The following is a 14,470-nucleotide window of genomic DNA, read 5'->3' as shown; positions in this document are numbered from 1 at the left end:
CTCTCTATCTCTCCTTCCCCTCCCATAGCCAAGGCTCCATTGAGCAAAGTTGGCCCCAGTGCTGAGGATGGCTCCATGGCCTCTGCCTCAGGTGCTAGAATGGCTCCAGTTGCAATGGAGCAATGGCTCAGATGGGCAGAGCATCGCCCCCTAGTGGGCATGCCAGGTAGATCCCAGTCGGGCGCATGCAGGAGTCTGTCTCTCTGCCTCCCCGCTTCTCACTCAGAAAAATACAAACAAAACAAAACAAAACAAAAAGATGTGATTGAGATAGAAAGATTAAATTGAGTGATCTGGGCTGGCCTAATATAGTCACATGGGTCCTAATAAATGGGAGGCAGAGAATCAGAGCGAGAGGAGAAATGATGATAGAAACAGGGGGACAGGGCAATACAAGGGGTGCAGGTGGCCTTTAGATGTGGAAAAGTCAGGGAAACAGATTCTTCTCCAGAGTTTCCAGGAAGAATACAGCCCTGCTGACCCATTCCAGACTTCTGACCTCCATACAGTAAGACACTGCAGGTATGTTGTTGTAGGCCACTAAATTTGAGGTGATTTCTTATAGAAGCAGTAGGAAATTAATACACATGAGGGTATGGCCCAGCATACTGTGTTTTAACAAGTCACCAAGGTAATTATGATGCTTGGTAAAGTTTGAGAACCACTATTCTGTACCATTCAGTAAAAATCATAAGGTGTCAATAAGGTTCATGCCCATTAATAGAGAGTTTTTCAATGGCATTAAGACTTGGTAAATAAAGTATAAAGAGAACTCTGCGGAGGCCCTGGGGCAGTGAGCACAGCCTAGGAGCCCGTTCAGCCAATGGGGCAGATGAGAAAGAATCCCTGTAGATGTGGAGGTGACAAAGGTTACCCAGGTGAGTGCAGTGGGGAGAAGCAGGAGAAACAGACTCTGTGGGGACAATTGTCTCTGTTTAATTGTGGGACCCTGCACACTGACTGTGGGTCTTAATTTCATCGTCTGAAAAACAAAAATAAACCAAACTCTTAGCCTCTAAGATCTCCAATAATCAAATGATGACTATTTTTTAACTTGGAGTCACTGGAATATGGTCTGAAAATGTAGATAAAAAAAAATCTTTCTTTTTTACTACATTCTAACTCTAACTCAACGCTATATTGAAATAAAACATTTACTTCAATTATAAACATAGTGAACCACAATAGTAATGGCAGAAGCTGTTCCTTAGTTATCAATAGAAATTACAGATATTTTTCCATTGACATAACAATTGTTTCAGCTGTATCTCAATATCATTTACCCTCATCACTTTTTTAAAATAATGGTAGTAATTAGATGCACCACAAGATCCTTATTATGTTATGTGGTAATACAGAAAACTATATTTCTTTGTCACAAATTTATCTTTTTACATTTAGATACCTGTCTTTCAAAAACTTGTTTATTAAGTTATATATGCATATAATATACACATACTTATACACACACATTATATGTATAAATAAAACATTAGTAACATAGTATTCTTATAAATACAGTGTGTCCGTATTGACCGGTCACAGGAAAGCACAAAAGATGATAGAAATGTGAAATCTGCACCAAATAAAAGGAAAACCCTCCCAGTTTCTGTAGGATGATATGGCAGCATGTGCGCATGCACAGATGATGACATAACACCGTGTATACAGCGAAGCAGCCCACAGCCATGCCATTCAGATGTGGACAGTACAGAGGAAAGTTCAGTGTGTTCTGTGGCTCGCTAAATTTGAATCCATGACCAAAATGCAACGTGATATGGGCACGTTTATAACGAAGCATCACCACATAGGAATAACATTACTCGGTGGGATAAGCAGTTGAAGGAAACCGGCAGTTTGGTGGAGAAACCCCATTCTGGTAGGCCATCGGTCAGTGACGAGTCTGTAGAGGCTATACGGGATAGCTACCTAAGGAGCCCTAAAAAAATCTGTGCATGAGCCCACATCGAACTGCATTGAATAGGTATGAAACTGGGAGAGTTTTCCTTTTATTTGGTGCAGATTTTACATTTCTATTGTCTTTTGTTGCTTTCCTTTGACTGGTCAAAAGTGCATCATGACTTTACGACACACTGTATTTCATAGGCTCTATTAGGCCTCCCAAAACAATTCATTGAATGAAAACTAATGATAAACCATTGACATCATGTGTGCCTTATAATGTGATGTGATATAAGACAGGATCTTGTAACACATTTATAAATAAAGAAGCAGATAAAAGAAAGTAAAGTCTTGTTTAATATCACGTAAATTGGACCAGATATATAAGCCCAGGGTCTTGTTTTTTTTTTTAATGTTTTCTCAGGCATCCACCTGAAACTTTTTAATGCCAAATTGGTACAACTTCTGCCTAGTCTCAGATCTTTAAAGTCCTACTACGATCACGAATTATACAGATGTATACATCTCAAAAAGTTAAGGAAGACACCCTAAATGCCTTGAGAGACAGACATTGCCAAGTCTGTGTTCTCCCTCGGTTGCACTGGCTTCAAAGTCAATTAACAGTTTAGACACACCCACAAAATAAGCTCAATCTCAGCTGAGGACCAGGGAGGAAGGGAAATAGCAGACTCTAACTTAGGCAATACAACAGTTGAAAAGATGGCTTTGAAATAGGATACAATCCTCTGAACAGTTTCCCAGAGTGTATTTTGTTCCTACAGTACTATATGGTTTGAAGGGGCTTTGAAGTTCACATTCAAAACTGCAACTGTTTGAATGTGGTGCAACAAGATAGTCTATGAAATTAGGATAGATAGATGCATTAGCCTCATGGATATGCAATGATAGATGAACCGTGCATGCTTGGGAGTTCAGAGTTAGTTCAAATAATCCTCCAAAATGTTATCTGTTCATCCAATGCTTATCCAAATGATCTGAGTCTCTTCCCCATCCAAAATCCAGCTGACACTCATGTGAGGACTAACTTTCCCATGAGAATTCTCTTTCTACTCTCAGCCAGAAATATTCCCCTCAGTTTCTCAAGGTCATGCAGCTGACAGGTCCCAAATGGAAAACAAAAATAACTGAAAAAGAAAATAGCAATATATTTCATGTGGGATCTAGTTATGGAGAATTAACTTCCTAAGTGAATAGTGCAGGTCTTTACATATAGCACTCAGTTCACATCTGTAAAGAATGCTACAGGTGTGGCTACTTTAGTGTACTAGAACTAGACAATAGTAATTGATGTCTTACTCCTCTTGCTGTATTGTCCAAAATCTAGGTTCTACAATAAAATAGCAAAAGGGAGAGTTAGAGAGGTTGGAAGAAAGAGCTGATGAGATGATTAAGGCCTAAGGATTTCAATCTATAAAGAAAGACCCAAAGAACAAGGGCAACCAATCATGGAGAAGGGAAAAACTGAGTGTAGTCAAGTACTATGATTCATAAGAAAACGGAACTATAAAACAATGATGAAAAAAGATCCTAGGCAAGGATAGAGAACAATTGTGTTCCATTTACTCTGAGATCAAAACCAAAGGAAAATGTTGTAGCAGCTCTAAGATATAGACCGATTGAGTTGTTCAATTTCAGGGTGAATTATTAAGGGAAAGTGTGTAATCTCCTTTCTGAAAATCTTGACTGGAATATTACTTTCTATGTAGCATCACTAAATGTGCTCTATCTTCATTTAAAAGAATGGAAAAGATTTCTTAAGGTCCTTTCCTGTTAATGAATGCTGATATCCTGTGCATTATCCTATAATAAGAGTAAGTACAATTATCAAGAAACCTTGCTTGTAAAAATTGCTGTGTTCAAAGAAGAACTCTATGAGAAATAATGGTATATAACTGGTATCCCAATTAATGATGGTTGGAAAATTCTGTACCAAGAAAGGGGTTTAGTTGTCCCAGAATCATTCTCAGACCCACCTTCCCATTCACAGAAGTCGTGCATAGCTTCTGGTTTTAACACCAAATGTTGTGATACACCCTCCATATGTCTGCCTTATGACATTTAATGGAACCATTTACAGACTACACTGACTTTGGGTATGTGAAAAGAAGCAGCAATATTTAATGTTCAGTTTTCCCCCACATACTTAGGAGTTTCTTCATATTTCATAGCCCATTTTTTTCTTCCCAGGGGTCATGTGGCTGATTCTGGTCAATGAACAATGACAGGAAGTAGCAGGTCTCACTTCCTAGTCAAAATGCAGAAGATGAGGGTGTCCTTTTTTTGTATGTCTTTCCCATAGGCTGTGCTTCACAAAGAGCTCAGCCAATGAGAGAGAACTGCAAGAGGGCATGCTGCTTGGATTGCTGGATTGCCAGCCCTAGCTACTCTGTGCTCGTGTGAATGATAAAAAAATTTTGAAGAGTTAAGCCCTGTCTATCTGTTCTAACAGTTATGATAATGTTTGCTTTACTAGTTAAGATAAAGACATTTCTTTTTTTTTTAATTTATTTTATTTTTATTTTTTATTTATTCATTTTAGAGAGGAGGGGGAGAGACAGAGAGAGAGAGAGAGAGGGAGAGAGAGGAGAGAAGCTGGAAGCATCAACTCCCATATGTGCCTTGACCAGGCAAGCCCAGGGTTTCAAACCAGCGACCTCAGCATTTCCAGGTCGACGCTTTATCCACTGCGCCACCACAGGTCAGGCGATAAAGACATTTTTAATCTACTCTCTTTTCTCACAATAGCCACCCTTAAAAATTAACAGCATCACTATGTCCTGGCTATAGACAAGAAACTATTATTTTGTCTACTGATTCATGGACATTTGGAATCACCTATACGCCACAGCCCCACATTCTGACTACACTTGCTAGAGATTTGTTCATTATGAACATCACATGATCTATTTAAAATTATAAAAAAATGGGTTCATATGAAAACATACACACACACACACAGATTTCTAAATTTACCTGGTTTTAAGAAAATAGTCATGTTATTGGTATCTTCTTGACATATTTTCTACTTACATGCTATATATAAGCCCATTTAGGCAGGCAACAAGTGTGTTTATGAGCACACACAAACATTACTTAGAAATTCCATTATTTTAACTACCATATGACCCAACAATCCCTCTACTGTGTATATACTCCCAAAACTCAGAAACATTGGTACGTAAAGACACATGCAGCCTCATGTTCATGCAGAATTGTTCACAGTGATCAAGACATGGAAACAACCAAAAATCCCTTCAACAGAAGATTAAATAAAGAAGATATGGTACATATATACTATGGAATACTACTCAGCCATAAGAAATGATGACATAGGATCATTTACGACAACATGGATAGACCTTGATAACATTATACTGAATAAAATAAGTAAATCAAAAAAAATTAAGAACTGTGTGATTCCATACATAGGTGGGACACAAAATTAAGGCTCATAGACATAGATAAGAGTGCAGTGGTTACCAGGGGGAGGAGAAGGGAAGAAAGAGAGGGGATGGTGGGAGGGGAGGAGCATAAAGAAAACCATATAAAAGGAGATGGAGGACAATTTGACTTTGGGTGATGGGTATAAAACATAATCGAATATCAAAATGATCTGGAGATGTTTTCTCTAAATCTATGTACTCTAGTTGACCAGTATCACCCCATTAAAATTAATTGTCTAAATAAATTATTAAAAAAATAAATTCCATTATTTCATATACTAAAACATTTGTATATGGCTTAGAACTAAAGGAATGGATTCGAGGGAGCACAGTAAAAGAGTTGTTTAATATCTTTGAGCCTCATGTCTGGAATAAATTGCATGCAGGGAATGATGAAGCAGTATAGTTCTGGTTGAATAAAATTAACATGCACAAAGAATTTAGCAGAATAAAAAAGTACACACCACCACTACCATTCCAGCTCTTTAATTCTCATAATTCCTTGATGTGGGGATTTTTATCCTCATTTTATAACAGACAAATAAATCTTGAACAGAAATAAGAAATTAAATTAAAACTCAAACCCAGATCTTTTAGATTCTATATTACATTCTTTATTTATACTATACATCTACCATGCGCTGAAGGGATTGCTCATTGTGTCATCAGGGTCCCAGCAGAAAGTCATGGCATGTAAAACAGAGTAACTGAATAGGACGTAATAGATGGACTTTTTTTTTTTAATTTTTTTAAATTTTATTTATTTATTCATTTTTAGAGAGGAGAAAGAGAGAGAGAGAGGAGAGAGAGACAGTGAGAGAGAAGGGGGAGGAGCTGGAAGCATCAACTCCCATATGTGCCTTGACCAGGCAAGCCCAGGGTTTCGAACAGGCGACCTCAGCATTTCCAGGTCGACGCTTTATCCACTGCGCCACCACAGGTCAGGCTAAATGGACTTTTGAAGGTATGCAAATATGGTTCAGGGAAACCCCAGGGGCTTGAAAGAGCATGGAAGACTTGAGAACCATTAGACAGGAAGGAACAAACAAGGAAAGCAATGACTGGAACCCAGAAAAGGCCTCTGGCTGTATAGAGGAGCATTCTACATCACCTGAAGTGCTGAAGGGAATGACCACCAAGAATCTATGTTCTCTCTTCCCCATTGAAGATTTTTTTTGCTTGTGGTTTCCATTAGCCAAACCCAACCAAGGCCAGAAGGCAAACCTGTCCATTCAGGTCAGCCTCCAGAATACCAAGTACTGGAGAAGAGGAGATGGGGATGGATTTATAAAGACAAAAGAGATTATCCAGCCCATTTTCCAATCACTTTCATAAACAGGGAAGCACTTGGCCATACCTATATTAGAAATACATTTATTTTATTGAAAAGCAGCTTTGAAGTATAATTACAAACGAAATTGAGTCAAGGATAAACCATTTCCCAGACAAAGCATTTTCATGTATTAGTCAGAGACAGCTGGGTGAAAGAAAACATTTCTTGAGTGTGAGCAGGTGTATAATTCTCTGAGTATAGGGATATGAGTCAAGAAAAACAGCTGAAAAGTAGAAGAAAAGGGACAATAATAAAAGCACATTTAAGTTTTTCTTTGTTATTCACAGCTCTGTTGAAAAATAAGTGTCTTATCTATTAACCATGGTGGGGCATGGGGCTTAATAATAATAAACTCTGAGTAAGTGAATAAATGGTACAAAGTTAAGATGAAGCTTGGCAACATTCTACATTACATGCATTCTCTCTTTTCTCTTTTTCTCTTTAACCCAGCCCCATTCCATTTGAATGAGAGTATAATAAGTTTAAGATATCTTGTTAGAGAGAGAGAGAGAGAGGCTGAAAGAAACAGATCTTTTAGCAAAATCCAAAGATTATAAAGATGAATACAACTTTGAGTCGGTTACATGATACCAAACTACAAGCTGAAAAGCTGACAGCAGCTATTGATCAAACACTTAAGCACCTTCAGGACAGAAGCAATTTGAACTTAACCAATATTTTAATCAGTCCGGGCCTAGTTCTGGATGGCTCAGCCTTTGACTTTAAAAACTAACCATATTCTTGCCTCTTTCTCACATCCAAATGAAGGTTTTTGTGTATGTGTGGTTTTTTTTTGCTATGTGTTTGCAAGTTCTGGGTTAGTTCAAATGATCCTCCAAAATTTTACCTGTTTATACAAATTGTATTTAAATGATGGAAATTTTATCAGCCATCCCAAATCCCTGCAATTAACTAACATGTCATTTATTCTTAAAACACTTTGGGGTAATCCTCCTGAAAAGTAGTCCTTGTGGCTTTGCCTATACTTCTACCACTTTTTTCCTTTCTCCTCCCTCTTCCTCATCTTTTTCTTTTCCTCCTCCTCCTCCTCCTCCTCTTTCTTATTTTCAAGTACCATATTTCCCCATGTATAAGACACACCCTTTTTTTTAAAAATTAGGGTCTAAAAACTGAGTGTGTCTTATACAGTGGTTGTGGCATTTCAAATGCCTTAGATGGAACTGAGGACAAGGCAATATATGAAGACAGTGATTTGTCATCAGACACAGATGAGGACAAGCTAATGGATGGGAGTTTTGATAGTGATGAGGAGTTTTATGAATTTTATGATGAATAAAACTTGAGTTCAATAACTTCATGTAATACATTACTTTTTCAAATTTTGGGCCCCAAATTAAGGTGTGCCTTATATATGGAAGCATCTTATAAGTAAGGAAATAGGGTAACTCTCTGAGAAGGTACACCTTTCAAGGACATAGTTTAACCAAATATCTTTTCTCCTTGTATAGATGTGTTTAGCCACCCTGAGAGGAGGGAAGTATCCTGACCATGGTGCACTCAGATGAACCATGGATGGAAGAATTGGGAAGAGAGTGCTGAAAACAAGTTCTATTTCCCAATTTGGTTAATGGTTTACAGTACGATTCAGCAGCCTCCACAAGGCAGAATGTAGGACCCAGGCGTTGAGGTTCAACCTTTAAATATATTTGCTCAACACAAAGAGTGTTTTAAAAGAAATGCAATTTAGTAGTTACTCTAAATATTAGGTAGCTTCATACCAAACCCTCATTTCCAACCTTTCTTGATAGGTTAGCAGATGTGGCTTCAGTGGGCCAGCATTCTTGATATAGAATCCTGGAGAAGATTTGGGTAATGCTGTGGTTTTTAAGATGAGGCGAATGTTCTCTACTATAGTCCCAACCCTTCCACATTAATGGTCTTACTGTGCTGGGATCCAGTTTTGTTTTCTGCCTCATCCCTGGTGCTATTAGATTTTGTTGACAGTGATTCAGTCCATTATAATGTGTGATGGGTGGTGTATCATAATCACTGATTTGTGTTATGGACACTCACATACTTTTGGGGAACCAACAAAGGATTCTGCACAAACAATCTACATCAGAGTTCTTTATAGTCCCATTAAGACCTAAGTCAACAAATTGCAGTATTGCCCAACAATCTTAATGACCTACTTGGGAAAAGGCAAACACAGTGGCCTAAATTATCATTGTTGTTGTTTTTATAAGTTTTATTTTTTACTAACACTTTTATTTGGTTCAATATACCACTGAAGACATCTGAGCATGGAGGTTCCTTTTAATTCATGTCTGATCCAAGTACAGATGAATTTATATGAGAAGTGGGCTGATTTTTCCTATGTAAGCAGTGTTACTAAATATTGTTTTCTTTTCCTAAATAATTGTTTCCCAATTAAACATCAAACTGACAATAGCCATTTGGCTGTCATTTGCTTTTCCAGAATCATCTGGTTCTGTGTTTATTTGCTGTGTCTGGGTGTTCCTGTCACCCTGACAAAGAGGCCATTCCTCAAGTTGCACAATGCACGTTGAGGAAGCGAAAGCACCACTGCTTAAATCGGACCATTCAGATGTCTCCTGATCCATTCCAGTTAATTGTTACAATTTTCCATTGCCTTTGCTTTGTCTTTGTCATCGGACAGGGTTGTATAGCTGTCCTGTAAAATAAATTCAGTTACTCTATCAATAACCACATTAGAGGCTAGCAAGAGGTATTTTTTTTCCTTTTCTTTTTTTTTGTATTTTCTGAAGTTGGAAACGGGGAGGCGGTCAGATAGACTCCCGCATATGACCAACCGGTATCCACCCAGCATGCCCACCAGGGGGCAATGCTCTGCCCATCTGGGGTATCACTCTGTTGTAACCAGAGCCATTCTAGTGCTGGAGGCAGAGACCATAGAGCCATCCTCAGCACCCAGGCCAACTTTGCTCCAATGGAGCCTTGGCTGCAGGAGGGGAAGAGAGAGACAGAGAGGAAGGAGAGGGGGAGGGGTGGAGAAGCAGATGGGCACTTCTCCTGTGTGCCCTGGCCGGGAATCGAACCCAGGACTCCTGCACGCCAGGCCGATGCTCTACTACTGAGCCAACCGGCCATGGCCACAAGAGGTATTTTTTGCCTGGACTTAAGCCATGGGGAAAAGCCTGTGCAACTATCTCAGAATAATATTTTAAGTGTAACAAATAAATGACATAGAACAACAAAGGAAACATCTCTACTGAAATATGGTCATCAAGATATTAACATGTGATATGTTAAAATGTTATCTATATACTTATTAATACATTGTAAATAAGCATTTTAAACATATCATAATAATTATTATAACTTCAAAATGTGCTTAAATGATATTCAACAGCCTCTTATGGTCTGAGAGAATCAGAAGTCCTCCTGAGGTGCGATTTGGTGCCTGTAATAGTAGTTGAAAAAAATGCTAAATTTTAGTTAAAGTCTGGTGAAAATTAAGATGTCATTTAAAAAAAACAACACCTCAGGTTTATAAAATCCTTGAATTCCTTTCACAGAACCATTGGAGGTCCACGGACTCTAGGTTGAGAAGAATCTGGTGGAGACTGATCTGTGCTGGTGCAGTGGATGAAACGACCTAGAACGCTGAAATCACCAGTTTGGGGCCTTGGCCTTGCCCAGTCAAGGTATATATGGGAGTTGATGCTTCCTGCTCCTCCCCCACTCCTCTCTCTCTAAAATGAATAAATAAAATCTTAAAAAAAAGAATAATCTTTCTTTTCAAGCCTACTGCTGGAAAATTTAAACACCTCTGCTGTACCAATCCACGTTGGTGGTAAAAGAAGACAGGGATGGTGTGACTTTGGGCAACAGCTCAATCCATTGAGCCTTTTAAGAGATCAAAACATAATACAGTTTAGGTCTGACCTGTGGTGGCGCAGTAGATAAAGTGTCGACCTGGAACGCTGAGGTCGCCGGTTTGAAACCCTGAGCTTGCCTGGTCAAGGCACATGTGAAAGTTGATGCTTCCTGCTCCTCCCTCCTTCTCTCTCTCTCTCTCTTTCTCACTCACTCTCTCCTCTCAAAAATAAAAACCCATAATACAGTTTTAAACTCTAAGGTCAAATGTCTCATTATCTATTTAGGTGAGGTCAAAGGACTACTCTAATTGAATGTTTTCCAATTAGTTCATTGATCTTCCTCCTCTCTCTGAACTGGCTAGTGCCTTCTTCTGGAAGAAATAGTCAGAAGCCTGTCTTCCTAAACAGGGCTTGCTGATGGGCCTACGGATTGAGTATAGGCCTAGAGGAAGATAGACTAAGGCTCCATCTGCCTAGCGAGTAGTTTCACGTGTTCACAAATAGATGACGCTCTGTCAGGACTCAACCTTATAGAGAAATAGTCCAGCGATGTTGATGTATATCAGTGCCCTTTGCCTAATTTGGAAGGCGAGTGATTCCAAAGAGGAGTTGCAGCCCGTTATTGTCTCCAGCCTTCCTTCCCCTCCACGCAGCAGCCACATTTTAGTTTCCTCATTTCTGAGCGACTGCCTGACTCTCATCATGACAGACAGGGGTGAGGTCAGGAGGCAGGGAAAACCCTGGTAGCACACCACACTTTTCACCGTGCAGAAGCCCCATACAAATTAGACACTACTTAAGAGCCCATGAAAGAGTTAGAAACTCACCCTCTGTGGAAAGGGGGGGGGAGCTAAATAGATGTTTTTGAGTAAGATCCCCCTCAGACAAAACATTTTTAGAACAGTTACTCACCATATCACAGTATTCAATCACTGTTTATTTTTTTTCTCAATAATAACAACAACCTGGTCAAATGCTGTCCAACCAATCTGAAAGCTAAGCTGAGGAGGAAGGGGATGCTTGTCATTGCCTCCTCTCCTTTCAAGCCACCACAAATATTATGCTCTTGCTATTTTGTTTAACTTGGGCCGAATTCACTTCATAGAGTAACAGGGAGAGAGAGTCGGGACCATTAAGAATAAACTTCAAAAACCCTCTGGCTTTGGGGCTTTCTTGTGTTATTCCACCTCAAATCCAGAGGATATGAAAGATGGGAAGATTAGCGAGGGTTTTGCCCTAGCTGTTCTTTGACTGAATGGCTTCATAAATGCCAATTGAAATAATTATCAAGCCATTATGATGATTTGCATTAAAAACGGTAACTTAAGCAAGCAGTCACTGTGCTTGGAGGAGGGCAGTTAGGGGGTAGCATTGAATGTTATAAAAGGCCCATTGAAGCCATACTAGCTTTCTGGCTTTCTGAGGATTACCGCACAGTAGTTCACAAAAAGGTTATTCTTCCAGCTCTATTTATACTCACAGTTCTTACAGTGCATGCTCCCTGCACACCCATTCCTGGCATGGACTTGTGCCTCGGCCCAAGTTCTCATCTGGCACAGATAAGGCAGCGGCTTCTGGAGATGGTGATGCAATGTTTGGAGCATGGCTGACAAAGAAAGGGCCGCCTCTTATCAACACTTCCTTTTGCTAGCTATTTAAGTGAAGATACCAGAACCCCTGGGTACCATTTCCTACTCCCTCTCTCCTTCAACTGCCAACTGTCCCGTTAAAGCCCATGGCTCATTCTGGATCCCATTGGTGAATCTACTTAGAAGAACAAGGCAGAAATTATGATGACCAAATTTTCATTACTCACCATTTATCTCAGTGGGGGAGGCTACTATCTTATGAAAGGAACCATCTCTGCTTGGTAAATATCGCCAAGACTTAAAGGATCTGATGAAGGAGGGGGAGGGTGTGGTATCTGACAACTGGCAACACTCTTCCTGGCAGTTCTGAAAGGTATAGGGAGAGGGACAAAGCCCAGATGCAGGGCCATGTGGCCCTGGAAGCTATCTCACATGTGATAGGGTTCAGGACACATTATCATCTCAAAATACTGCACGTTGGCATACTGAATATTTGTTGGCAAGCTGAAGGAATATGCGGAAAGGTATATGCATGAAGGACTTTCTGACCTTCCCCCAAACAGGTCATAAAACCCTCATGTGAGAAGTACCCTCCCTAAATCCAAGAAAAGGAGTCTTTATAGCTAAAGACTAAGGGACACCTCGAGACATCTGAATGAACTGGCCTTGCTAAATTCCTCCCACTTTACTACCCTTCACCCACACTCTGCCTTATCATGCATCTCTCCATCACTCTTAGCATCAAGACACGCTTAACCCTTTCTCTGGGTCTTCATTTCCTCATGAAAGCTCCTGAAGAGGGTAAAATTCACAGTAAATAAATCTATATGTTTTTCTCCTGTTAATATGTCTTTGTCAATTTAATTTTCAGACTTATCCAGGGACACTAATGTTACCAGGATAAGGTGGTTTTCTTTTGGGTCCGCCTGCCTACACACACTGGCCCAAGAAATGCATAAGCAGGGGGTTGCAATACAGGCAGAAACAAAATAGTTCAATATTGACTTGACCAACATGGAGACAGGGAGCTTGTGCTCTACACAAACGGACTCCTCCATGCCATATAGGTTATGAATTGTATAGGGCAAAATTATAAGACACCGGGGGTTAAGGGTTCTGTGTTGTGCTGGGAGCTAAGTGTAGGAGTTGAGGTGAAGATGATGAATCATTTCTTCAGGTCTTGAAGACAGCTTTTAGGTTTTTTTTGGCATCCCTCTGTCCAGTCTCATGGGAAAGTAGCTGAGTTTTGTTTCACCTTAGGGCTCAGGAACTGAAACATTAACTTAAGTCAAGATGTTATCTTGGCCTGTCAGAGGTCTGCACTGTGTGATCATTAGTCAGGTTTGGGCTACTGTCTTCTGCTGCCTCGAGGGTTACTAATTATCTGGGGAAAGGCTAGGTTTCTGAGGGGTACAGAGAGAAAGAGATATGATTTCTAGAGCTAAGATTTAAAACTAAATTTAATCAAAGTCATAGAAACCATCGGCTTCAAGAAGGTTGAGGAAAACGTTTTTCTCCCCTACCCAGGTCAAGCTTTAAACATTTGCTGAAAAGGACCAAGGATGTGCACCTGGGCAGTTTAACCAAATGAGAGCAAATGTGCAATGTAAACTCAAATACAATATTATATATATATGATGTCAGTGACAGACTTCCTTGTCAGTCAGGTGACATTTTTCTTCAATGGTCTTAGCTTTCATGATGATCCTCTGTCATAGTGTGCATTCTCCCAGAAACCGTCCCTGAGCCAAGGATTTGTGTGCATATAATTGATTAAGGAAGAACTCAGAAGCCAGTAAAGGACTAAGTGGGGTGGGACAGGGAAGGGGAAGAGGCCAAGCAAGTGCTCAAGGTTGTTTCAGACACAGCCTAAGACTCTGAAGAACTTGGGAAGATACATAGCATCTCAGGGACTTCTCTTCTACAATCAGACAGTATGATTCCATTTCCCAGAGGCAGTCGTCTGAAGACCAGGCAGCAGAAGTTGGGAGACAGGTTTCTAGTGCTGGTCAAAGGGATCCAAGGGCATCTGAGGAGGACCTCAAATCATCCACTACATGATTTAATCATGTCATTATTTCAATAGGAGCAACAAAACAATGCTATCTAAGGCCAGAGAGCAGAAACCCATTTTATGCACTCATCCATTTATTTATTTACTTACTTATTAAATTTGTTAAGGTGAAACTGGTTAATATGATATTGGTTTCAAGAGTACATTTCTATGATATATGATCTGTATATTGCATTGTGTGCCCACCATCCAAAGTCAAATCGTGTTCCATCACCATGTATTTGGCCCCCTTTACCCTTTATCCATTTTTAATTAATAGCAAATATATATATATGAATAACAAA

This window comes from Saccopteryx bilineata, chromosome 6 (assembly GCF_036850765.1).
Source record: "Saccopteryx bilineata isolate mSacBil1 chromosome 6, mSacBil1_pri_phased_curated, whole genome shotgun sequence".
In the NCBI taxonomy this organism is placed as follows: Eukaryota; Metazoa; Chordata; class Mammalia; order Chiroptera; family Emballonuridae; genus Saccopteryx; species Saccopteryx bilineata.
The sequence above is the reverse complement of the archived record's forward strand: the minus strand, read 5'-3'. Positions refer to the sequence as shown.